This window comes from Rosa rugosa, chromosome 3, assembly GCF_958449725.1.
Source record: "Rosa rugosa chromosome 3, drRosRugo1.1, whole genome shotgun sequence".
In the NCBI taxonomy this organism is placed as follows: domain Eukaryota; kingdom Viridiplantae; phylum Streptophyta; class Magnoliopsida; order Rosales; family Rosaceae; genus Rosa; species Rosa rugosa.
In genome coordinates, this window is record NC_084822.1 from 55,400,925 (window position 1) to 55,425,997 (window position 25,073).

The 25,073-nt window shown below is 39.7% G+C and overlaps 1 pseudogene; it reads left to right on the forward strand.

Moving 5' to 3' along the window:
- The first annotated feature begins 5,741 nt into the window (after nt 1-5,741).
- Nucleotides 5,742-24,775, forward strand: LOC133736725 (serine carboxypeptidase 1-like; annotated as a pseudogene).
- Nucleotides 24,776-25,073: the final 298 nt, after the last annotated feature.

Consider the following 25,073-nt stretch of genomic DNA (forward strand, 5'->3'; position numbering starts at 1 on the left):
TTACTATACTGGTTTAATCGAATCTTGAATTCCAAGTGCAAATGAAATTCCAAATAAATTCATTTTGATGATAAAATAAATAAAATAAAATTTACTTTTAATTTTGTAAGTTTAGTGATTATTTAATATGATATTAGAGTATAGTTGTATAAAACATTTGATTTTCAGTTTTTTGCTTTTCACTTTTCACTTCTTAGTTGCTTTTGGACTGCATCATCTATGAGATTTTTTGGCCTCCTATGCAACATATTTTCTCGAGAAGTTCACAAGAAGGTTAGGTTACATACTTATATTAATGTATAGTCGTTGGAATTAATAATGGAATCTGCGAAAACAAATTACTCCAGTCCAGAAATAAAGGCCGAAGATTGTTACCCGTAATTAACTATGCATCTCTAATCTCGGTCAGCTAGCTGGTTTCTGCACATACCCAATCCGAAGAGTCAAAAAAATCTCAACCTTGTGATAGGAAAGCATGCTGTACGAATTATACATATGCTGTTTTCACTGGCCCTTAATGACAAGCTAACTCGACAACGCCTCAGGATTCTCGTCTCAATTAGATCCATTTCGATCAGTACCTTGCCTTTAGGTCTATGATGTTGGGTGTGTGGATCCGATTCCACATAGGATAAGGATTTGTTAATCCTTGATCAAAGAGGAGTTTTGATTGTTTCCAACCTGCTTACATAATCCTACTTGGTAATAGTTTCTATGTCTATTGGGAATAGGTTTCCAATGTCTTATAGGGTCTAGTTAGATATCTATAAATAGGGGCATAGATTGTAGTAGTAGATCAAGTCTTTGAAGCATTAAACAGAGAGAGCAAGTGAGGTCTTGAGAGTTGGTGAGAACTTCTTGTGAGAGATCCTTGTATTCTTGTTCGTGTATTCTTCTTCTTCTATAGTGAAACCCAAGCAGCCCGGGGACGTAGGCAAAGTTCTTTGCTGAACTTCGTTAACAAGTTCGTGTTTGTTTTCTCGATCGTTTATCTATATTGTTTTGCACTTGTCTGCTTCCGCAAGAGGAATTTTAGGTCAAATTCCTAACAGAGTGGTATCAGAGTTTAGGCTCTAGAGTGGAAACAATGAGCATAGAAGACGTTGAGAAGAGGGTTGATAAGTTCGACGGTAATGACTTTAGCCTATGGAGGTCAGAAATCGAGGACTACTTGAATATAAAGAAACTTGCTAAGACTTTAGAGGGCAAGCTCCCAAAAGATATGAAAGAGGAAGAATTTGTCGAGATGGATAGGATGGCCCTTGGAGCCGTTCGACTATCGCTTTCAAATGATGTACGGCGATTTGTTATCAAGGAGACTACGTTGAAGGGGATGATGGATAGTTTGTCCAACATGTATGAGAAGCCAAATGCCGTTCAACAATTGTACTTGATGAGGAGGCTGTGATGGATAGTTTGTCCAACATGTATGAGAAGCCAAATGTCGTTCAACAGTTGTACTTGATGAGGCGGCTGTTCACTTTGAAGATGGGTAAGGGTATATCTGTTCGCCAGCAAGTTGGGATAGTTGGTGATATTATCGAGCAACTAGCATCGGTGGATGTTAAATTCGACGAACACATCAAAGCTTTGGTGTTGTTGACTTCCATGCCTTCGGATTGGGATGTGACTGTGAACTCGATTTGTAGTGGAGCTGGGACTATGAAGAAGCTGAAGTTTAATGATGTGCGTGACATTCTTCTGAATGAAGAGACGCGAAGACAAAATAACCTTGAAGATCCTTCAAGTTCTGCGCTCTCTATAGAAAATAGAGGTAGAACGTTCAACAAGAACTCAAACAACAATCGTGGAAGGTCCAAGTCTAGGGTACCTGGAAAAGGCCGAAGCGTGTCCAAGTCAGGAAAGTGGTCCGATGGGTGTTGGCATTGTGGGAAATCTGGACATGTCAAGAGAGACTGTAACCAGTGGAAGGAGACAATGAAGATGGCAAACACAACTGAGTGTGATTCGGATGCACTTGTACTAAGCGTTACTGAAGCACCATTGGAGTCATGGATCGTAGACTCTGGAGCGTCATTTCACTCAACTTCACAACAAGAGCTCATGGTGAATTACTGACGTGGTAATTTTGGCAAAGTGTTTCTTGCTGATGGTGGAGCCTTGGAGATTGTGGGAAGGGGTGATGTGAAGATTTTGCTGACAAATGGTGGAACATGGACCTTGACCAATGTTAGACACATACTGCGGTTAAAGAGGAATTTGATCTCTGTGGGTCAGTTGGATGATGAAGGATGTCGCACTACCTTTGAGAAAGGTACGTGGAAGGTGTGTAAAGGAGCTATGGTGTTAGCTCGTGGAATCAAGACAGGAACACTTTATACGACCTTGAATATTGTTGCTATTGTTGAGAACAATGAAGGCACTGCGATCGTTGAGAAAAATGAAGATGCATACTTATGGCATCGTAGACTTGGGCACATCAGTGAGAAAGGTATGGGTGTACTTCAGTCGAAGGGTAAACTACATGGTGTGGACTCAGTGAAGATTGGGCTTTGTGAAGACTGCATATTTGGGAAGCAAAAGGTTGTTAATTTCTCAAAGGGTGGCAAGGCACCAAAAGATACAAAACTAGAGTTGGTTCATACTGACGTGTGGGGACCTGCACCGGAGCTTTCGTTAGGTGGCTCAAAGTACTATGTGACTTATATTGATGACTCCACAAGGAAAGTATGGATTTATTTCTTGAAAAATAAATGGGAAGTATTTGGTACTTTCAAGAAGTGGAAGGCGATCGTAGAGAATGAGACCAGGTCGAAGATCAAATGTCTGAGGTCGGATAATGGAGGTGAATACTGTGGTAATGATTTCAAAGAGTATTGTGCAGAGAATGGGATTAGGATGGAGAAGACAATTCTCGGAACTCCACAGCAGAATGGAGTGGCTGAACGCATGAATAGGACTCTGAATGAGCGCGCAAGGAGTATGAGGATACACGCAGGATTGCCAGACATGTTTTGGGCTGATGCGGTTAATACGTACTGCTGCTTAATTAATTAACCGTGGACCATCAGTACCATTGAATCATCTCCTACCTGAGGAAAAATGGAGTGGAAAAGAGATAGGCCTATCGCATTTAAGAGTGTTTGGTTGCGTGGCATATGTTCACATTGAGTCCGGTGCGAGAAGCAAGTTGGATCCCAAGTCTCAAAAGTGCATATTCATAGGCTATGGCGGTGACGAGCTTGGCTATAGGTTTTGGGATATGCAGAATAAGAAAGTTGTAAGGAGCAGGAATGTCATCTTTAATGAAGAAGTGATGTACAGGAATAGGCAAGCAGCAGAGCCTAAAAGTCCTGTAAGAAAAGATCGGCAGTTTGCAAGGTTGGAAGAATTGTCCAATGAAGATGTGTCTAAGGAAAATCATGGGGAGGAACGACAACAACAAGAAGCTCCTGAGGTTGCACAACCTGAAGAACAAGTTCCTAGTGATGAGCCAGTGACACCTCCTTTTGTGCCAAGAGTATCGTCAAGAAGTACTAAAGGAATACTAGCTGATAAATACTCGCCTTATGCTAACTATTTGCTGTTAACTGACTGTGGTGAACCCGTGAGTTATGATGAGGCAATGCAACATAAAGATTCTGCTAAGTGGAAGGGTACCATGCAAGATGAGATGGACTTTCTCATGTCCAACAATACTTGGGAGTTAGCTAAGTTACCAACAGGTAAGAAAGCATTGCATAATAAGTGGATTTACAAAATTAAGCAAGAAGTTGATGGGAGCAAACGTTACAAGGCAAGGTTGGTTGTGAAAGGTTTTCAGTAAAGGGAGGGAATTGATTTTGATGAGATCTTTTCGCCGGTTGTGAAACATACCACAATCCGGGTGGTGCTTGGTTTAGTGGAAGCTGAAGGTCTGTATTTGGAGCAGCTAGACGTCAAGACTGCTTTTTTTCATGGTGATTTGAAGGAGGTCATATACATGAAGCAACCACAAGGTTTTATAGCTAGCACCTGGTAAGGAGGACTTGGTATGCAAACTGCAAAAGAGCCTTTATGGCTTGAAACAAGCCCCAAGACAGTGGTATAAGAAGTTTGATGCTTTCATGTGTGGGAGTGGCTACACAAGATGTCAATCCGATCACTGTTGTTACTTCAAGAGGTTTGACAAATCTTATATCATTCTTTTACTGTATGTGGATGATATGTTGATAGCTGGGGAAGACTTCAATGATATTGAGAAGTTGAAGAAAGAGATGTCAAACCAGTTCGCGATGAAGGATTTGGGTGAGACGAAGAAAATCTTAGGTATAAAGATTATCCGTGATAAAGTGGCTGGTACTCTGAAGCTTTCACAAGCGGAGTATGTTGAGAAGGTGCTTAAGCGATTCAATATGGATGAATCAAAGGCTGTAGGAACACCGTTGGCGGCTCACTTTAAATTGTCCAATGAACAATCACCCAAGAGCGAAAAAGAGAAAAGAATATATGAAGAATGTACCTTATGCATCGGCAGTTGGATGCTTAATGTATGCTATGGTGTGTACTAGACCCAATATTGCTCATGCAGTTGGAGTTGTGAGTAGGTACACGAGTAATCCAGGAAAGCAACATTAGGAGGCTGTGAAGTGGATCATAAGGTATCTTCGGGGTACTACTGATATGTCTCTTTGTTTCAAGAGAGGTAGTGCTGAACTACAAGGATATGTTGATGCAGACTTGGCAGGAGATCATGATACTTGTCGGAGTACTACTGGTTATGTGTACACTGTGGGTGGTGCTGCAGTATCTTGGGTCTCAAATTTGCAAGGGCAAGTGGCCCTGTCTACAACGGAGTCCGAGTATGTAGCAGTCTCAGAGGCTGGTAAGGAGATGGTGTGGCTAAAGGGTCTGTTGGAGGAATTGGGTAAAAAGCAAGAGAATTGTGCATTGTACAGTGATAGTCAAAGTGCAATTCACTTGGCAAAGAACCCTGCTTTTCATTCAAGGACTAAACACATTCCTATGAAGTATCACTACATACGAGAACTCGTGGAGAATGAAGTGCTGCAATTGTTGAAGATTCAAGGAAGTGAGAATCCTGCTGATATGTTGACTAAGTTTGTGTCAATAAGTAAACTGAAGCTATGCTTAGCTTCAGTTGGTCTCCAAGTTTGAAGAAGGAGATGTTGGCTGTGATAATGGGTTTTGTGTTGGCTATGATTGAAGAGTATTGAAGAATGTTAGCTACTAGCGTAATCGGCTCCAAGTGGAAGATTGTTGGGTGTGTGGATCCGATTCCACATAGGATAAGGATTTGTTAATCCTTGATCAAAGAGGAGTTTTGATTGTTTCCTACCTGCTTACATAATCCTACTTGGTAATGGTTTCTATGTCTATTGGGAATAGGTTTCCAATGTCTTATAGGGTCTAGTTAGATATCTATAAATAGGGGCATAGATTGTAGTAGTAGATCAAGTCTTTGAAGCATTAAACAGAGAGAGCAAGTGAGGTCTTGAGAGTTGGTGAGAACTTCTTGTGAGAGATCCTTGTATTCTTGTTCGTGTATTCTTCTTCTTCTATAGTGAAACCCAAGCAGCCCGGGGACGTAGGCAAAGTTCTTTGCTGAACCTCGTTAACAAGTTCGTGTTTGTTTTCTCGATCGTTTATCTATATTGTTTTGCACTTGTCTGCTTCCGCAAGAGGAATTTTAGGTCAAATTCCTAACATATGAATACCAGATCTAAGCACAATTGATACTCGATCCAACAAGTAAAGGACATTAGCTATAAGGAACGAAGATGAAGCTTTCACTGCTCACATGCTTGCTGCTACTCTCCAGCTACAATTTGGCCTTTCTAATCGCATCCTGCCATGCCAATCAAGTCGGCAACCTCAAAAAGTTGATTAAGTCACAGAAATCTGGAGTTGATCGTCCTAATTATGCTGAAGTCTTAGATACTGGCATCGATGCCATTGTTGATCGATGATACTTAATTCTTCGGTGTACATTGGACCCCAAGAGGAGTCAATGGAAGCTGATAAGATTGATGCATTGCCCGGACAACCAGCTGAAGGTGTTGATTTTAATCAGTATGCATGGGAGCTATGTGCCTATGTTACAGTTGATCCTAGCGCTGGGAGAGCATTGTTCTACTACTATTTTGTGGAGTCACCCCAAAATTCTTCAACCAAACCTTTGGTGTTGTGGTTAAATGGAGGTAAATAATCTTTCAAACTTACTATCACAATCCTAGCTCTTTTACATATGATCATTCAATTTTTTAAATAAATAAGGCTATATTTATCAAATTTGTTGACCAAATGTCCGCACACATGCATTTTATATATGATTGATTAATGTGACATTGTCACCATATTTATTGACTGTAACATTAATTATATTTGTATTATCACCTTGTCCGTTAACTGTAACATTAATTATATGTGTATGTTACAGGACCAGGATGCTCATCTCTTGGGTATGGAGCCATGGAAGAGATAGGACCTTCCAGGGTCAACAGTGATGGAAAGACACTCTTCCAAAATGACTTTGCTTGGAATAATGGTAAACACAATTTTTTGTTTTTGTTCTTGGAACAACAACAATTAAGCAAGTACATATTTGTTCTTAATTTGTTTGAGGGAATAGTAATTTTGCAAAATACATAATGCAGAGGCGAATGTGCTCTTCTTGGAGTCTCCGGCAGGAGTTGGCTTCTCATAACTGACTATAAAGTGGGTGACAACAAAACGGCTTGGGACTCTTATACATTTCTTGTAAACTGGTTAGAGAGATTTCCAGTATAAAATTGCTCAGCAATTTCTTCATCACCGGAGAGAGTTATGCCGGTCATTAATTACGTACCCCAACTCGCTTCCACCATTCTTTCTCAGAACAAAGTCACAAACGAAACAAAAATCAACCTCAAAGGAATTGCAGTGAGTTCAAATTAAGTTTCTTCTCGATCTCATTGCAATATTTACACTACTAGCTAGCTAAGGACAAAGTTTCTTCTCTTCATGTCTAAGTTAATTAATTGATGTTGACTATGCAGATTGGGAATGCTTGGATCGATTATATTACTGGGAGCTTGGGTTGGTTTGATTATTTGTGGAGACATGCTCTGAACTCTGACGAAAGTACGAAACAAATGCCGGAATACACCAATACTGTAACTTTACCGTAGATGACGATAATTGTGGTAAATATAGAGTTCTGTCAGACAATGAGTATGGTTACATTGATCGATATAACATCTATGCTCCTTTTTGCAACAAATCGTCAGCCGCGGCCTCAACTGGTTCAGTAAGTCTGTAGCTAGTAAGATCAATTTTTAAAAAATTAGTGAATAATAATTATGTTGTATATCCGAGAATGAAGAATAATATATCACGACATTTATTAATGATGATGCAGGTTAATGATTTTGATCCATGCTCAAACAACTATGTCCAGACCTATCTAAATCTTAAGGAGGTGCAAGCAGCTCTTCATGTAAACCCTACAGTATGGTTAGCTTGCAGGTAAACATACATGCACAAAAACTTGCTAATCATGTATCTTCTTTATCACTCAATTAATTACTACAAATTGTAATCCTGAATTTGTTTTGGTCTCTAGTGGTAAAACCGAATGGATGGACAGCCCAATGACTGTCCTCCCTACAATATAAGAGCTCATAGGAAGTGGGATAAGCTTGTGGCTCTACAGGTACGTGAGAGTATTAATTTGATTTTAAGTTTATATGATCCCATTGATCGTCTATTTCATTCACAAATAAATATTGAACCTAGCCTGCTGATGTTGAAGTTAAGCTGAACATTGCAATTAATGGTATTCTATGTACAGTGGAGACATTGATTCGGTAGTATCAGTGACAGCTACCGGGTACGCCATAAACACCCTCTACTTATCAATTGAGACTGCATGGAGGCCATGGTACTCTGATGATGAAGAGGTTGGAGGATATGTGGTTGGATACATAGGGCTGAAATTTGCGACGGTAAGAGGAGCTGGCCATGAGGTTCCCAGCTACCAACCACAGCGATCACTCACCTTGTTCTTGTTGAGAATGTGTATAAATATAACTCCCACATTGGAAAAATATAACTTTGCTTATGGGTTTATAAGGGTTTGGGCCACTCCATCCATTGCCAATTGGTTTTGGATGTGAACCTCAGATTACTTTATCATGGTATCAGAGCGGGTTACCCACGTGTTTGGTTTCAGAGATGGCCACACGTGCTCACCGTCACCCAATATAACTTGTCCACGTGTATGGCTTGAAAAATCGCTACACGTGCGGGGCCGTGTTGAGAATGTGTATAAATATAACTCCCACATTGGAAAAATATAACTTTGCTTATGAGTTTATAAGGGTTTGGGCCAGTCCATCCATTGCCAATTGGTTTTGGATGTGAACATAGGCAAGGTCCCATTTTCCCCATGTGGGATGTAAATATTCTCAACAAATCCCAGATTACTTTATCAGTTCTCATCTTTTCTTCAAGGAATGCTTCCTCCTAATCACTTCAAAGAGAAAATCGATCCTTTCCCCATAATGCCAACACCATAGTTATTCTTTGCAACCAAAGCTTTTGACAGTTAAGCTATTAAGGATATTGGTGGTTGGTGTTTAAGAAGGAGAGAATTAAGAGAGATTGATAAGAGAATTGTGTGTTCCATTATTGAGAATAGAATCCCTATATATAGGGATTACAAAGTACATGTTCTAATGATACAAGGAAAACTATTCCAAATAAGACTAGAAATTCTAGAACCTTCTCTCCTATTACAATCATAGAACTAATCCTAGTTTGATAAGGCACACAATAGCGATTTCCTTCAACACTCCCCCTTGTGCCGCTCAAACTTGGTGGTGACGCTTCATCCGTTGCCTCGTTAAAAACCTTGCTCGAGTGAAAAACCCTGTGGGAAAAAACAAGCTCGAGGAGAAGGAAAAGAGTACAACACGTCCTTCACTCTTCAAGATCGAACATGTAGACATCATTCCTCCCCCTGATGTCGATATCTCCCCCTGATTACTACAATCATGGGAGTTCGGATAATTTTCTCAATCTGATGCTCTTCACATGTTTCTCGAAGGTGGCTTTAGGTAACGACTTAGTGAATAAGTCCGCTACATTATTCTCTGATCGGATTTGATTAACTTCAATCTTTAGAAGTGATTGTTGTTGCTGATTATAAAATAATTTAGGCGATATATGCTTGGTGTTGTCGCCCTTGATGAAACCTAACTTCATTTGCTCAATACAAGCTGCACTATCCTCATAAATGCATGTAGGTTCATCTGTGGTAGACTTCAAACCACAAGTTCCTTGAATATGTCTAATTATAGACTTTAGCCATATACATTCACGCACAGCTTCATGTAGAGCAATAATCTCTGCATGATTTGAGGAAGTAGCAACAAGGGTCTGTTTTGTAGACCTCCAAGATATCGCAGCGCTTCCCATGGTAAAGACATAACCCGTTTGGGAGCGACCTTTGTGAGGGTCAGAGAGGTACCTTACATCAGAAAAACCCATCAAAACATCATTGTCATTTTGATGGAGAAGAGGAGGAGGAGGATGACGGCTGCGACTTGCCTCTTGGGGTCGGATCCCAATTTTACGTCATTCCTCTTCTCTCTATAGGGATAAAATAGGCCCATATCAATCGTACCTTTCAGGTATCGAAAGACTGTCTTTACACCAATCTAATGGCGGCGTGTTGGCGCAGAGCTATGTCGAGCTAACAAGTTCACTGCGAATGAGATGTCAGGTCTCGTGCATTGAGCTAAGTACAATAATGCGCCAACTGCACTTAAATAGGGCACTTCGGCCTCTAATAACTCTTCGTCCTCATCCTTTGGACGAAACAGATCTTTTTTAGGCTCAAGACTACGGCCAATCATGGGAGTACTCACAGGCTTTGCTTTATCTTCATTAAATCGCCTTAGAATTTTCTGAGTATATGCAGATTGATGGATCAAAATCCCATCACTACGGTGCTCGAGTTCTAAACCGAGACAAAACCGTGTTTTCCCAAGATCTTTCATCTCAAATTCGGATTTCAAGTACTTAGCAGTTTCCTTTAACTCATCTAGAGTTCCAATTAGGTTCATGTCATCGACATAAACTGCTACAATTGCAAATCCGGAACTTGTTCTTTTAATGAACACGCATGGGCATATTTCATTGTTAATATATCCCTTCCCAATCAAGTAGTCACTTAGACAGTTATACCACATCCGTCCGGATTGTTTCAATCCATATAATGAGCGTTTTAATCTTATTGAAAACGCGCTTCGTGGTTTAGACCCACTTGATTTGGGTAATTGAAGTCCATCTGGAACCTTCATATATATCTCTGAATCTAGATCCCCATAGAGATATGCTGTAACCACATCCATAAGCTGCATGTCAAGTTTTTTGAAAATTACCAAACTAACAAGGTAGTGGAACGTTATGACGTCCATTACGGGATAATATGTCTCCTCGTAGTCGATTCCAGGGCATTGTAAGAAACCTTGCTCCACAAGGCGGGCTTTATATCTAACTACCTCATTACGCTTTCTAACAAGACCCATTTATGGCCAACAGGCTTTACATCCGGGGGTGTCTGCATTATAGACCCAAATACCTGTCTCTTTGCTAGTGAATCTAATTCAGCCTAGATCGCATCTTTCCATTTAGGCCAATCCGCTCTTCGTTGACATTCTTCGACAAAGCGAGGTTCGATATCATCATATTCTATGATTCCTTTTGCAACATGATATGCAAATGCATCATCAATAACAATAGAATTTCTATCCATCATCTCATGTACACTAGTGTAATTCATGGAGATCTCCCTATTCTCTGGAATTGGTTCTGACATTGGAGCGTCCCCCAATTATGTCTCTTAGACATAACCATAATCCAGAATATTCTCATGAGATGGATTATTCACATCGATGACTAATGGATTATTTTGTGCCAAACTCGCTTTCTTTCTTGGGCGAGAATCCATCCAACCTTTGGGCCTCCCGCACTTCCTGGCAGGGAGCCCGGCCTGAGCCACTGCGTCACCTATATAGGGGACGACGACGCCGTGCTCACTTCCTTTGGGTACGACATCATGTCCTCTAATTTTAGGGACATCAATCCTTGCAGGCACATTTGAAGCAGGTATGTGTGATCTCGTCACTTTAGCGATATCAGAAAACGCATCAGGCATCAATTCTGCTACGTTTTGAAGACCGAGAATTCTCCGCACTTCAATTTCAGACTGTACGGTTCGGGGATCAAGATGAGACAAAGTGGGGACAGACCACGACAATTCCTGTCGTTCCTGTTGAACATTTATGTTGTTATCTCCCCCTAACGACGGGAAGACTGTCTCATCAAAGTGACAATCCGCAAATCTAGCGGTGAAGAGATCGCATGTCAAGGGTTCTAAGTAGCGAATAACAGTGAGAATTATATCAAACATAAATGCCTAATCGTCTTTAAGGACCCATTTTGGTGCGCTGTGGCGGCGTAATTGGCACATAAATTGTAGCCTGGGACGGTTCGGGTTTAAAAAAAAAACTTTAAGAACCGAAACCGAACCGCACCTATACTTATCAGTTTGGATTCTGCATTTCTGTAAGCTAGAACAGACATGAAACCGAACCGTATTCTTTCAGTTCGGTTATGCCGGTTCCTCGGTTCCGAAACAAAAGCTCAACCTACATTCTTTTGAGCTGTTATCAAATTTCCATAAACAAAATTATGAGAAGCATCCAATCAGGTACAGGAAATGAGAAACCTAGAAATGTGTTATGACCATTTCAACTTTCAAGTACAGCAAATGAGATACAATTACAAAAGATCAAATGAGAATTGAGAAGCATCCAATCAATCTGAGAATCAAATGAATGAAAATATGAAATTATCAAATGATCAAAGATTCAAACTTTCAAAGTCATCAACTCATCAAGTGATCAAACTGTCTTAAAAAAAAACTGAAGAAGTACCAATGACCAAATTATGAAACTGTCAAAGACTCAATCACATCATCCAATATTCCAATTACCAAACTGAAAGTCTGAAACTTTCAAAGTGCCAAATGAATGAAAATATGAAATTATCAAAATCATCAAGTGATCAAACATTCAAACTGTCTAAAAAAAAACTGAAAAAGTACCAATGACCAAATTATGAAACTGTCAAAGACTCAATCACATCATCCAATTACCAAACTGAAACTGTCGAAGTCCAAACTGGCAAGAAAAATATATATATATATATATATATATATATATATATATATATATATATATATATATATATAAACCAGCTGCATTCTTCAAACTTCAAACTTCAAAGCACCATAGCTGCAGACCATAATCACATGGCATATTTATGAAAGATCAAACCTGCATAAAAAACCAAAAAAAGCACAAAATCACATTTGTGCAAAATGCGAGAATCCAATTTTCATTTCCCCAAATTCATCAAACACAAAAACAGTCAAAAACTCAAAAACTACAAACGACCACAACTTGTTCCAACTTCCAAATTCCAACAACACAAATGACAAATCAATCAAATTTAAGTTAAAGACTTAAACGACAAAAACAAATCTAAGGTCATTTCTTTTTGTTAGTGTTTCCAGTCTTTGAACTTTTTGAAGCATCACTAGCCTTTGAAACTTTGGAAACCTTTGTAGCCTTCTTGCTTTGTTGAGTGGTAGCAGTCTGTTCAGCCAATGCAGCTGCTTGCTCCTTTGCTTTTCTATCTTCATCTGCTTGTTCTGCACAGAAAATAGAAAATTAGAAATAGATAAACACAAGTTTTACACATAATGAAAGCTGGAAAAAAAAAATGAAGAGAGCCAATAAGCCAATAACAACAGCAAGTATACCTTTTTCAACCTCTTCAAAGAAAGTCATTTCCTCAATGGTTGGAATATATTCCAATCCCATAATTGCATCAGACTTGAGCCAGTTTTGGAGGCAGATGAGGGCTTCTACTGTTCTAGGAGTTAAAGAACTCCTATGTGGATCAATCACCCTCTTCCCTGTGCTGAAACTACTCTCACTAGCTACTGTGGAGACTTGGATTGCTAAAACATCCTTTGCCACAGCTTGCAAGTTAGGATATTTATCACCATTCAATTTCCACCAATCCAAAATCTTCCAATTTTCATCATCTCCAGGCTTCTCAATAGGATCTAGCAAGTATCAATCAACCTCTCCTCCAACCACCACTGCTTCACCTTCAAGCTGCTTGTTCCAATCTGCTAGCATTGCAGCCCTCACTCCTCCTTTGTGACCTTTTGGTCTTGGTGTAGCAGTTGCGTTGCTGCTGCCCTGTTTCTTCTTTTGTGCAGTGCTTTGTGCTCCCACTGCACTGTTACCACCACTAGAACCTGCATAAATGTCACACATATTGACCACAAGCTGCTTCAATGCATCTGATTTCTTCTTAATCTCAACCGAGTCCATGGCAAGGTACATTTCACACACTCTCTCAACATTCTTCAACTTGTACCTTGGATCCAACACAAGTGCAACCAAAAAAAGCTGATTGATGTCTTCTATGGAGCCAAAGTATTTTTTGAACTTGTTCCTCATTTTATTAGCCATTCCAAACAAAATCTTGTCAAACTCAGTTGATTGATTGTCAATGGGCTTGTGAAACAGCTGATCCAACTCTTCCCTGATTGTAACTATGTCGTGGAAGGCTTTGTGTGCTGTAGGCTTGAGTTGTGCACTCACTTCAACTGTGACATCATAGAACACCTTCAAAAACTTTACAAAAACTGCAGCTTTCTCCCAATCAGATTCAACGGGGGGCCCTACCCTCTTCCTAGAGTGTCTTGCTGCCCTAATATTTGGTGATTCATCAAGTTCTTCATCTAAATCGTCCTCTTCATCAAAATATGACCTATATTTTGCATCCTCCTTATCTGCCATTCTGTCAAAAGCCTTCTTCAATTCTAAAGCTGCGTCCAACATGATGAAGGTGGAATTCCACCTTGTTGGCACATCTAAAACACAGACTTTGCTACAATCTAATATCTCTTTTTCAGCACATAGTTTGAATACATCAAGTCTTTGCCCTGAACTCCTCACATATCGAACAACATTTCTAATGCTAGCCACTGACCTATCCATTATATGTAGACCAGACCTCACAATAATATTTACAATGTGAGCTAAGCATCTCACATGCATAAACTTCCCATCAAATAGTGGTTTCCTTGGCCATCCACTCATTTTTTTCTGAAAGTACTCTATGGCAACCTTGTTCGCTGAAGCATTGTCGATCGATATAGTCAAAACCCTATCTAAGTTCCATCCACTGAATCAAGCAACTTTCAAGGATTTTTCCTATGGTAATGCCTGTGTGGTTTGGAACAACACAAAAATTGAGCACTCTTTTGTGCATATTCCACCCAGAATCTATGAAATGGGCAGTGACTACCATATAATTTATGTTCTGACATGAGGTCCATATGTCTGTTGTCAAACAGACAGAATGTCCTCTCAACTCTCTCTTAAGTGTCTCCTTTTTTGCATCATACATTTGCAAAAAGTTCTTAACCGGCCACCACCTTCCTACAAGGTACATCCCATCTTGGTACTGCCACTTTACATAAATGCCTAAATCCTGGCCTTTCAATAGCACTAAAAGGCAACTCATCCAATACAATCATCACACAAGCAGCATCTAGACATGCTTCTTCTAACCATTGCCTTGAAACTAAAGTAGATTTTTGATCGAACACATCACTACTTAAGATTTGTTGACTCTCTTCTAGGTTATTCCTACCAGGGTACCCTTTGCAAACCAGCTCCATATTCTTCCTAAGCGAACTAGTACCATTTTCCCTAGAATCACAAGCCAAATGAGTCGGGCAGTACTTACATTGAGCTCGCTTCGTATTGCCGACTACTGTCTCCTTTCCGTCAACAATCTCCACTAATGGTTGGTCGAATTAATTTGGTGAAGTGCTCCCAAACAGATGATCTCTCTGCCTTCATTTTTTCTCCCTCTTTCTCTTCACAATGCTCACAACCTTCTTCTTCCCTTTATGTTTCGAAGAACGAGTTGCCGCCGTCGCCGTCAGACTGGGAGATGGTGCTTCACCAGTGTGTTCATCAACTCCAGGTTGTTCAGATGCTTCAGCAGCCACAATCTCATTGCTGGCTTCCGGAGAATGAGTTGAATGACTAGAATTAGTAGAATGAGTAGAATCGGATTCCATTTCTCCAATTGGGGATTTGGGGTTTTCGGAGAAATTAGGGTTTTCAAACACAAGTTTATTTGATTGGGTAAGAATTGAGGATAGGGTTTATGAAATGAGGAACTGATCAATTGGGTAAGAATTTTTAGGGTGAATCAGTCAATCAACTGATGAATTGGATCGACGTCGGACGAACTGAAGAGGGGAAGAAGAAGAACTGATGAGGGGAACTGAGGCTAAACGCGTTAAACTGATGACTCATAACTCATAAGCCAATAGTAATAGGACAAGTGTCCGGTTCGGGTTTTTTTTGTTTTGAATGACAAGAACCGAAACCGAACCGTAAAAAATAGCTCGGTTCCGTTTTAACAGAAAACAACTCTTTTTTTTTTTAAGAACCGCACCAAACCGTCGGTTCCGGTTCGGTTCGGGACGGTTCCACGGTTTTTCGGGTCTAAAGTCCCAGGCCTAATAAATTGCACACCCAAATATGCGTGAGTGTGAGATATTAGGCTCATACCCAGTCACCATCTGGGACACAGAAAAGGGTTGAGTGGTAGTGGGCCTCAGACGAATAAGCACAGCTGCATGCAATATTGCATAGCCCCAAACAGAAATAGGGAGATTGGTGCGCATAACCAATGCTCTAGCAACCATTTGTAGTAGTTTAATGGCAGATTCTGCGAGACCATTTTGGGTGTGAACATGAGGAACTGGATGTTCAACGTTAATCCCAATGGACATGCAATAATCATCAAAAAAATTTGATGTAAACTCCCCAGCATTGTCTAGTCTTATAGACTTAATAGGATGATCAGGGTGGTGAGCCCTTAACTTAATAATTTGAGCTAGGAGTTTAGCAAATGCAGCGTTCCTGGTGGACAAAAGCATGACATGTGACCAGCGTGTCGATGCATCAACCAACACCATAAAATATCTAAATGGTCCGCAAGGTGATTGAATAGGTCTACAAATATCACCTTGGATTCTTTGCAAGAATGGTATGTTTTCTTTAGTGTCCTTTGCATAGGATGGTCTCGATCCTAATTTTGCTAAAGAGCAGGCTTTGCAGAACGAATGATAGGCGTTAGAAACAACCAATGAGGATTTTGGTTGAGCCATGAAGTCACAATTGACTTTAGAAGTAGAATTTGGAGTCAAGGGGGTACATGTGGCGTCAATGCCACTTTGTTGCCGCAGGGGGAAGGCGACGCCGGCCTTTGGTGGCTAGACTTGCATAGGGACGGCGCCATGAGGCGCAGGTATCCCTCCTTGGTCCAAAATTCGAGTTTTACTTCTTTTCGTTCTAAAGAATGGATGTCCGTGTGAAGTCGTTAATATACGGATCATCATATCATGACTTGGATGTTCCAAACGGTCATGTCAAAGCCTATATGTGTCAGAATCCCATAAATCATCTCTCATAACATGATTGGATTCAATGATTCGAATAGTGGTTGCATACAACCCACTAGATCGACACATAAGTTTCCCTAAGACTCGTTTATGTTCGTAGCCATTAGAGGTGATGCAAAGGAACTCTTGTCCATTCTCACAATGTGTTTCCACATGAAAACCATTGGCTCTTATATCTTTGAAGCTCAATAGGGTTCTTCTAGCCCTAGAAGCATAAAGAGCTTCGGTGACATTTATATTTGTGCCATTTGGCAACATAAATTGGGCTGGTCCTCTACCATGAATCAATTGAGATGATCCAGCCATTGTAGTCACAGAAGATCGAGTAGGCGTCATCCATAGGAATAATTGCCTATTTGGAAGGATTGTATGTGTAGTTGCACTATCCACAAGGCATTCTAGCTCTCCGGGAAACATACTGAAAAATAATAAAGTTCGAAATTAAAATATGTCCAAGACATTGAATGAAATAAATCGAGACTTTATTAATAATAGTCAATGATTACATCAAAGTTTCTTGACCAAAATCTAATCCAAAATAAAAATCAAACTTTAGACAAATTGTAGTCATTCAATCAAACTTTTAAAACCGTTCTCTCAGTTCAAACCTTTCCTAGACATCACAGTTACTCTTGGATGAGCCTACTGAGAAATAGTTAATACAAAAAGTCATTTTATTGATTAAGGCATAATTGCCATTACATAATTCTTGGAAAAATAAAGGACTACACTAATCAAAATCGACGGCATCCTTGTGAACTACTTTGTCAGATTTGAAGTCCACTATGGTGAGATTAACGTTGGCATCATCACCATTATCTTCTTCTTCTTCGGCAAAGTATGCCTCTTGCTTCTCTATATGCTTTATAATGTGCTGCCAATTTGTTGCTTGCATTGCATTGTTTGAACCAATGTTCAATAGATCCACATCTATGGCATGCATCATTGTGATTTCCTCCCTTCAATTGAGGTGCTTCTTGCGCACGAGGACGGGATTGGCGTCCATGTTGGACGATGGCACCACCTCTATGGCCGGCAGCTTAATTTGTGTCCTCCTCTCCCACGTTGGCTTTTGTTGCCACGTGTTCCCGCTCCATTTTGGCGGTTACCTTCCTTTGTAGGGCGGTTATATGGACCAAAATGTCCGTTTTATCCCTTAATTTTAGGGTTCCGCTCTTTGCACCCTCCTTTGGGTGCATTATTATAATTTGCCTCTTGAACGCTCTTAGTTCCGACAGGCCTTGAATTATAATTCTTCAAGAGGATATTATCATGTTTCTCAGCTATAGACATGACATTAATTAGCTGATGAAACCTCGTGATCCGTTCAGCATTGTACTCACCTATGTATTGCTTTGATACCAAAATCGATGAGACAGGGAAGGTGGAGAGAGTTTTCTCAATTAGCTCTTGCTCTATGACAGGCTGTCCACAAAACTCCAACATAGTTTTGAGGCGTAGAGCTTCTGAATTGTATTCAGAGACAGACTTGAAGTCGGCGAATCATAGATTGCTCCATTGAACCTTCAAGTCGAGGAGGAGGGAATCTTTGACATTACAAAAACGCTCTTCTAGCGCAACCCATAATTCTCTAGCATCCTTGATCGCCATGTATTCTAATCAGAGTGATTTATCCATGTGGCATCTCATCATGATAAGGGCAGTGGCATTATTTGTAGCCATACGTTCAAATATGAGCTCAGGGTTTGGTGCCTGAATTATGGGTAGGATCCCTTTCGAAGTGAGATGATTCTCAACATCTGTGACCCAAATGTGGTATTCCGAGCCAGTTGAATCAAGCATAGGAAAGTCGAGCTTCGGTTTCGACATCCTGAAAGCAAGAAGAAGAAGTAGATTAGTTTCGGAATCAAAACTTCCACGATAACTAATAAATAATAAGATTTTCAAGCTATGCTACCAAGAAATCGATTTCCAAGAATTTTTGGATTAGACCGAAACAATGATGTTTATATGGTCATAAATCGATGCTTACAGACGCTCTTAGTCCGAAGCTTACGAACACTCTTAGTCCGTAATATTTCGATGCTCACGAACACTCTTAGTTCGTGGTTTACGAACGCTCTTAGTTCGTATATCGTGAATTCCCACGATTCCTCTTTTTAAATAATCGAACCCACGTTACAGAAAGATAGGATGTAGAAGAAAGGAGGTTGCAAGTCCCCAAGAAAAAGAAGAAGAAATTTAAATTGCACAAAGCAGGAACTTTAATTTAAATCCTTACTTGTTATTTTTGTAGCTTGAAAACTTGAGTTCTTGAATTCTTGAAGTTTGGAGACGATGTAGGTCGGGTTGACGGGGATCCTTAGGTTGCTCGGTGATGCTTGACTTGGAGGATGCGTGCGGCGGTGGGGTTTGGCCAAGAGGATGTTGCCGGTTGGTCGATTTGGCTAGCTGCTCGGCTGGTATCGGCCGAGATGTGCTGCAGGGGCAGCGGACTCACGGTAGGTGAGGCGGAGGAGGTGCGGCTAGCGCGGGCTAGGTGCAAGCAAAGTTCACGGTGGAAGGTTTGGTTTTTGTGGTTAGGGATCGTGCTGATAACGTGTTTAAAAATGAGAGAATTAAGAGAGATTGATAAAAGAATTGTGTGTTCCATTATTGAGAATAGAATCCCTACATGTAGGGATTACAAAGTACATGTTCTAATGATACAAGGAAAACTATTTCAAATAGGACTAGGAATTCTAGAACCTTCTCTTCTATTACAATCATAAAACTAATCCTAGTTTGATAAGGCACACAATAGTCGATTTCCTTCAACAGTTGGTAAATAAGTATGGCAATCCAGCTCACGAAATTATTCTGTGGTCCCAGAGTACCACGTGGCACTGCCATGTGGTGGTTCCAACTAATAATATTACTCGAATATGGTGAGGACCATGCAGGGGATGAAAAAAAAATTTAATTATTAAGAGACTAATCAGAAATAATTACAAGTCATATGGGCCAATAATATTACCTCAGACCACCACATGTACTATGGTCCGAAACCATGTTATAATTTCCCCAATGGTTGATATGTAATACTTGTTTAATATACTACTCATAATTAATTATAGACAATCCTATTGAAAGGTTTACACCTTTGGGATTTTTTATTTCTTTGGTTGGTTATTTCCATATAAATCAATTGGAAAAAAATTCACCAACAGTGTCTGGACACATAGGGGACTTTCAGAATGATATCTGAACTTACAAAGTTATCAATGTGATACCTGGACTCATTATTTCCTATCAACGTCGTACCTACGACCAATTTCCGTTACGGAGCCGTTAAAATGAAACATATGTCACCCATGTGACTTGATTTTCAAGGATAAAATTGTCTTATTACACTTTTTTATTAAAGGATTAAATACTTGTTACTCCTCAAACTTTTGCCTGAAAAACAGTTTAGTCCCTCGCCTTTCAAATTAAACTGGATAGTCCTTATTCTCTCTAATTCTCACACAACAGGTCCAAAAAAGGTCTAAAATGACTATAATACCCCCAAGATCCTTTTTTTATATTTTTTTTCTCTCTTTTCTTTTTCTCTTTTTTTTTTTTTTTTTTTTTGCTTCTCTCTCTGCTCTCTGCTCTCTCTCTCTCTCTCTCTCTCTCTCTCTCTCTCTCTCTCTCTCTCTCTCTCTCTCCCCCCCCCATGTGAAGAAAAAAAAAACTAAAGAAATTTCTTATTTCTTCTCTCTCTTCTCTTAACCCTATCTTTTATTCTCTCCTTTTCTCCTCGCCAACACCACCGCAACCAACACCAGACCACACCAATCGATCAGTTCAAGAAACCCATAAACTCCCACCCGCGTCCATCGAGCCCATTTCCTTTCTCGATCTCCGACGAAACCCTTTTTCTTCCTCATGGTCCTCTTCTTCTTCATCCTCGTCCTCTTCAGCAATGGGAAACCTAACCCCCTGCATCCTCGTTTTCTGGACCTCCGTCGGCAGGCTGGTGGCGCGCTTGATCGGCGGGCTGGAAGTGAAGGTCGGCAGAGGCGGAGGCAGGTGTTCGAGCGACGGAGGAGGAGGAGGCAGTTGCAACTATGAAATCAGAAAGCCTAAACCTTGAGATCAGAAAGCCCTAAACTATGAAATCAGAAATCCCCAAATGGATTTTAACGTTTCAACTTGATTCAAACACAGAAACTGGAAAAATGAAAATGAGAGAAGAGAACTGAGAAGATACCGGAGAGGAAAGAAGAAGAGATTAATCTAATCGTCAACGGTGTTCTAACCGAGAATAGAAGATGGGCGAGGCGAGAGAGAAGCGGTGGTCAGCGATGAGCTTCGCGTGATGGGTTTCTGGTAGATCGATCCGTCGAGAGAAGAAAGATCAAAGACATTATGGAGAAAGGAGAGAAAATAGAAAAACAAAAGGGAAAAAATGAGAGTCGCAGCAGAGTTAGAACCCTCTAGACCTAGAGTTACCACTTACAAATCGAGGAAGAGGCGGTTGCTCAGTGGCGGTGGAGTCCAATGGTCGCTGGTCATGATGGAGGAGTAGCTCTTCTTGTGCCTGCTATGATTCTCCGTGGCCGTAATTGCTTAAGGCGGCGCCGGTGTTCTTTAAGGCCATGACAAAGACGGAATGGCCCGCTACTGAGATGATTTGAATCTTGATGATTTAAATCAGAGGAAGAAGAAGAAGAAATAAAGAAAGAAAGATAGAACGAAAGAAAGAAAGGAAAAAAAAAAAAAAAAAACTTTTGAGGGTAAATCGGTCTTTTTGCCTTCATTAAGTGACTCACGTGTATTGTACGTGCAAAATTTAACGGCTCCATAACGGAAATTGGTCGTAGGTATGACGTTGATACGAAATAATGAGTCCAAGTATCACATTGATAACTTTATAAGTTCATGTATCATTCTAAAAGCCCCCTAAGTATCCAGACACCGTTGGTGAATTTTTCCCAAATCAATTTCCTATTGACACCATGATACATGGTTTTTTTTTTGACACCATGATACATGTTTTGAAACATAAAAAGTGATTATAAAGGGGGTCCCTTGAGCAAGGTTTTTGTTTCAATTATCCAGCCAATGCCCTTGTGCACTCACGAAAACTGATTTCAATTCTTGAGCTGTACCTTATTAAAATAAGTACTTCAGAGAAAAAAAAATGTAAATTTTCGACATTAATTGAGACATCTTTTATAGAATTATAGATAGTATTAATTAAGAACCTCGTTTTTCAATAAAAGTCGAACAAAAATTACTACTCACTGGTATGTACTTGGAATCTAACCTATGTTCTCCAGATGCTTTACCATACATGTTATACATGAAAAGCTCTTCTTTGACATGTAAAGTACTACAATTAGTTGAGGATTGGAGTTCCTGCAATAGCTGAAAAAGCACTTGAATTTTCAAAATGCTAAACTTTTAAACTCAACAATTAATTTAGAAATGGGCAATCATTCTAAGGTTCCAGTGAGACTGATGCAACAATTGCAAGAAAGTTTTTCTTTTTCCCAGTTTTAACTTTTAAGGTTGGAGAAATTCTACAATACATCAATGTATCAATATGTCATACAGACTTAGTTGATACAGAGGTAAACCGACTTCATGCATTGATAGATTAGTCTTGGATTATTCTACTTCTTTATCGAACTAGTCTACCTTTGATACGCTAAAATCAAGCGTTCAACTTAACCCTGCAAAATGTAGTCGTTAGCAATATAGAGTAAGCAAGGATCGTTCGATGCCAGAGATTGAGGGTAACAAATTAATCACACAAAATAAAACTAAGCTAATTAACACACAAAACAAATAACAAAATCTGAAACTACACTAAACAAAAACGTCAAACATTAGAAAAGAGAGAAATAGAAGGGGATATATAGAAGAGTGTGTTGCAATCCTAAGTTGAAACAGATTTGGGGTTTTTGGTTTTTAACGAAAATAAAAAAGAAAACAAAAGGAAAACAATTTTGATTTTTGGTTTTGAGAAAATAAGATGGAGAAAGCGTTAGAGACTCGGAAATCCACCACCAATTACTTTCGAACAATGTTAAGTTAACCTAGTTTCAATTACTAAGGTGTGAACAGAAACCAACCAAGAAACAAGTCGGAGCAGATCATGTCCCTTTTTATTGTTTCCTTAATTAAGTACTTAGTCTACGTGAACGCACAATAGCTAAGCCTATTAAACATGCAATCAAGGTATAGAACGTTATCCTATCAACAACACATATAGTGTCAACATATTTGAAGCATTAAGATCTCATAGAAACGATTGATTATAGAGTTGCAGTCTACTGTGGAACGCCTACCTAGCATGCTCTTTTAGTTGTTTAAAACATCAGCTTTTGTCCAAAGCCTTGCATACTTGTGGATTAGAAAACAAGACGATTAGGTGAATTATTTTCTAAACTTAGCTCCAATTACATGCATAAATCCTATGTTGGCCACCATAAAACAAACACATGCAAAAGTTTTCAATCAATCAGAAATAAACAACCAATTCACACCAAAGATCAAGAAACTAGATTTAAAACAAAACATATGTTCTATATAATTGGGGCTTCAAACCTCGCCCCTAACAAAAAGTAACTAGCCACACATCGTCTTAAATTCAACAAATAAAAACATAAGTATTGGATATTTGTATTTATATTTGTTGAATTTAACTAGCCACACATCGTCTTAAATTCAACAAATTCAATAATCCAATACTTATGTTTTTATTTGTTGAATTTAAGACGATGTGTGGCTAGTTACTTTTTGTTAGGGGCGAGGTTTGAAGCCCCAATTATATAGAACATATGTTTTGTTTTAAATCTAGTTTCTTGATCTTTGGTGTGAATTGGTTGTTTATTTCTGATTGATTGAAAACTTTTGCATGTGTTTGTTTTATGGTGGCCAACATAGGATTTATGCATGTAATTTGTAGTGCATAAAGAAGTATTAAATATAAATACAAATATCCAATCTTCGCAAAAGGGAGAAGATGAGAGCTAGTATTTGTATTTATGCACTACACAACGTCGGTAGTGTGAATATTTTGTAGTGCATCATGACATTTTTTGCCAGTTATCTTGATTGTGTGTGTCTGTGTGTATTCTCTTCACTAACAGTAATTAATTTATATTAATTATTTTGGTCTCTAGAGGTGTTCGGTGGACGGACAGCCCAGAAACCATTCTGCCCACAATACAATCGCTCATAGAAAGTGGGATGAGTTTATGGTTATACAGGTACGCCCCCAATGCAAATCAACAAATCAGTTACTTTCGTTCAGACCACCAAGGTTAATTGTATATATATACGCTAAATGCTAAATGCAAAACCCGAACCTGCAGTGGAGACACTGATGCTCGAGTACCGGCCAGTCACGGCTTCTAGATACGTACTCCATAAACACACTAAGCTTACCAGTTGAGACTCCATGGAGGCCGTGGAACTTTAACACTGTTATCTGTTCACTGCTAACACTGAGGAGGTACGTAACTTGGTATCTGTTCACTGATAAAGTATCTGGGGTTCATATCCAAAATCAATTGGCAATGGATGGAGTGGCCCAAACTCTTATAAACCCATAAGCAAAGTTATATTTTTCCAATGTGGGAGTTATAGTTATACACATTCTCAACACGCCCCCGCACGTGTGGCGATTTCTCAAGCCATACACATGGACAAGTTATATTGGGTGACGGTGAGCACGTGTGGCCATCGCTGAAACCAAACACGTGGGTAACCCGCTATGATACCATGATAAAGTAATATGAGGTTCACATCCAAAACCAATTGGCAATGGATGGAGCGGCCCAAATTCTTATAAACCCATAAGCAAAGTTATATTTTTCCAATGTGGGAGTTATATTTATACACATTCTCAACATTCACTACTATACTGTCTGTACAAAAACAGCTCGTAGGGACTGAGGCTATCTGTGCCCTTTGAGACCTATAGACACAGATATCTATCTGTCCCTATTGGAGCAAATTGAACAAAAATGCATCTGTGCTATATGATTCTTTTATATTTGATGCCCCATCAGTACATTTTCTCATGATGTTGGTTGGAATATTTGCTGGTTGGAGGATATGTGGTTGGTTCCAAGGGGTTGACATTTGTAACAGTAAAGAGGAGCTGGCCATATGGTTCCGAGCTATCAACCGCAGCGATCACTCGTCTTAATCTCATCGTTCCTTCAGGGGACACTTCCTCCGGCTCCTCCTTCATAGGAGGTCATGGAACATGCATTTTGGAAGGTGGTGGTTGAATAAATTAGCAAAACGTCACCTATGTAAAATACCTATCTATTTAAATGAATAATTGGTGTCCAATGACATAAAGAGTAGTGGCATTTGTCTCCCCCTCGTAAATGAGTACAAACCGTAGCAATCGCTCATCTTCATCTTATCGTTCCTCCAGGGGACACTTCCTCCGGCTCCTCCTTCATAGGAGGTCATGGAACATGGACTTTGGAAGATGGTAGTTGAATAAACTAGGAAAACGTCACCTTTGCACTACTAGAATTAT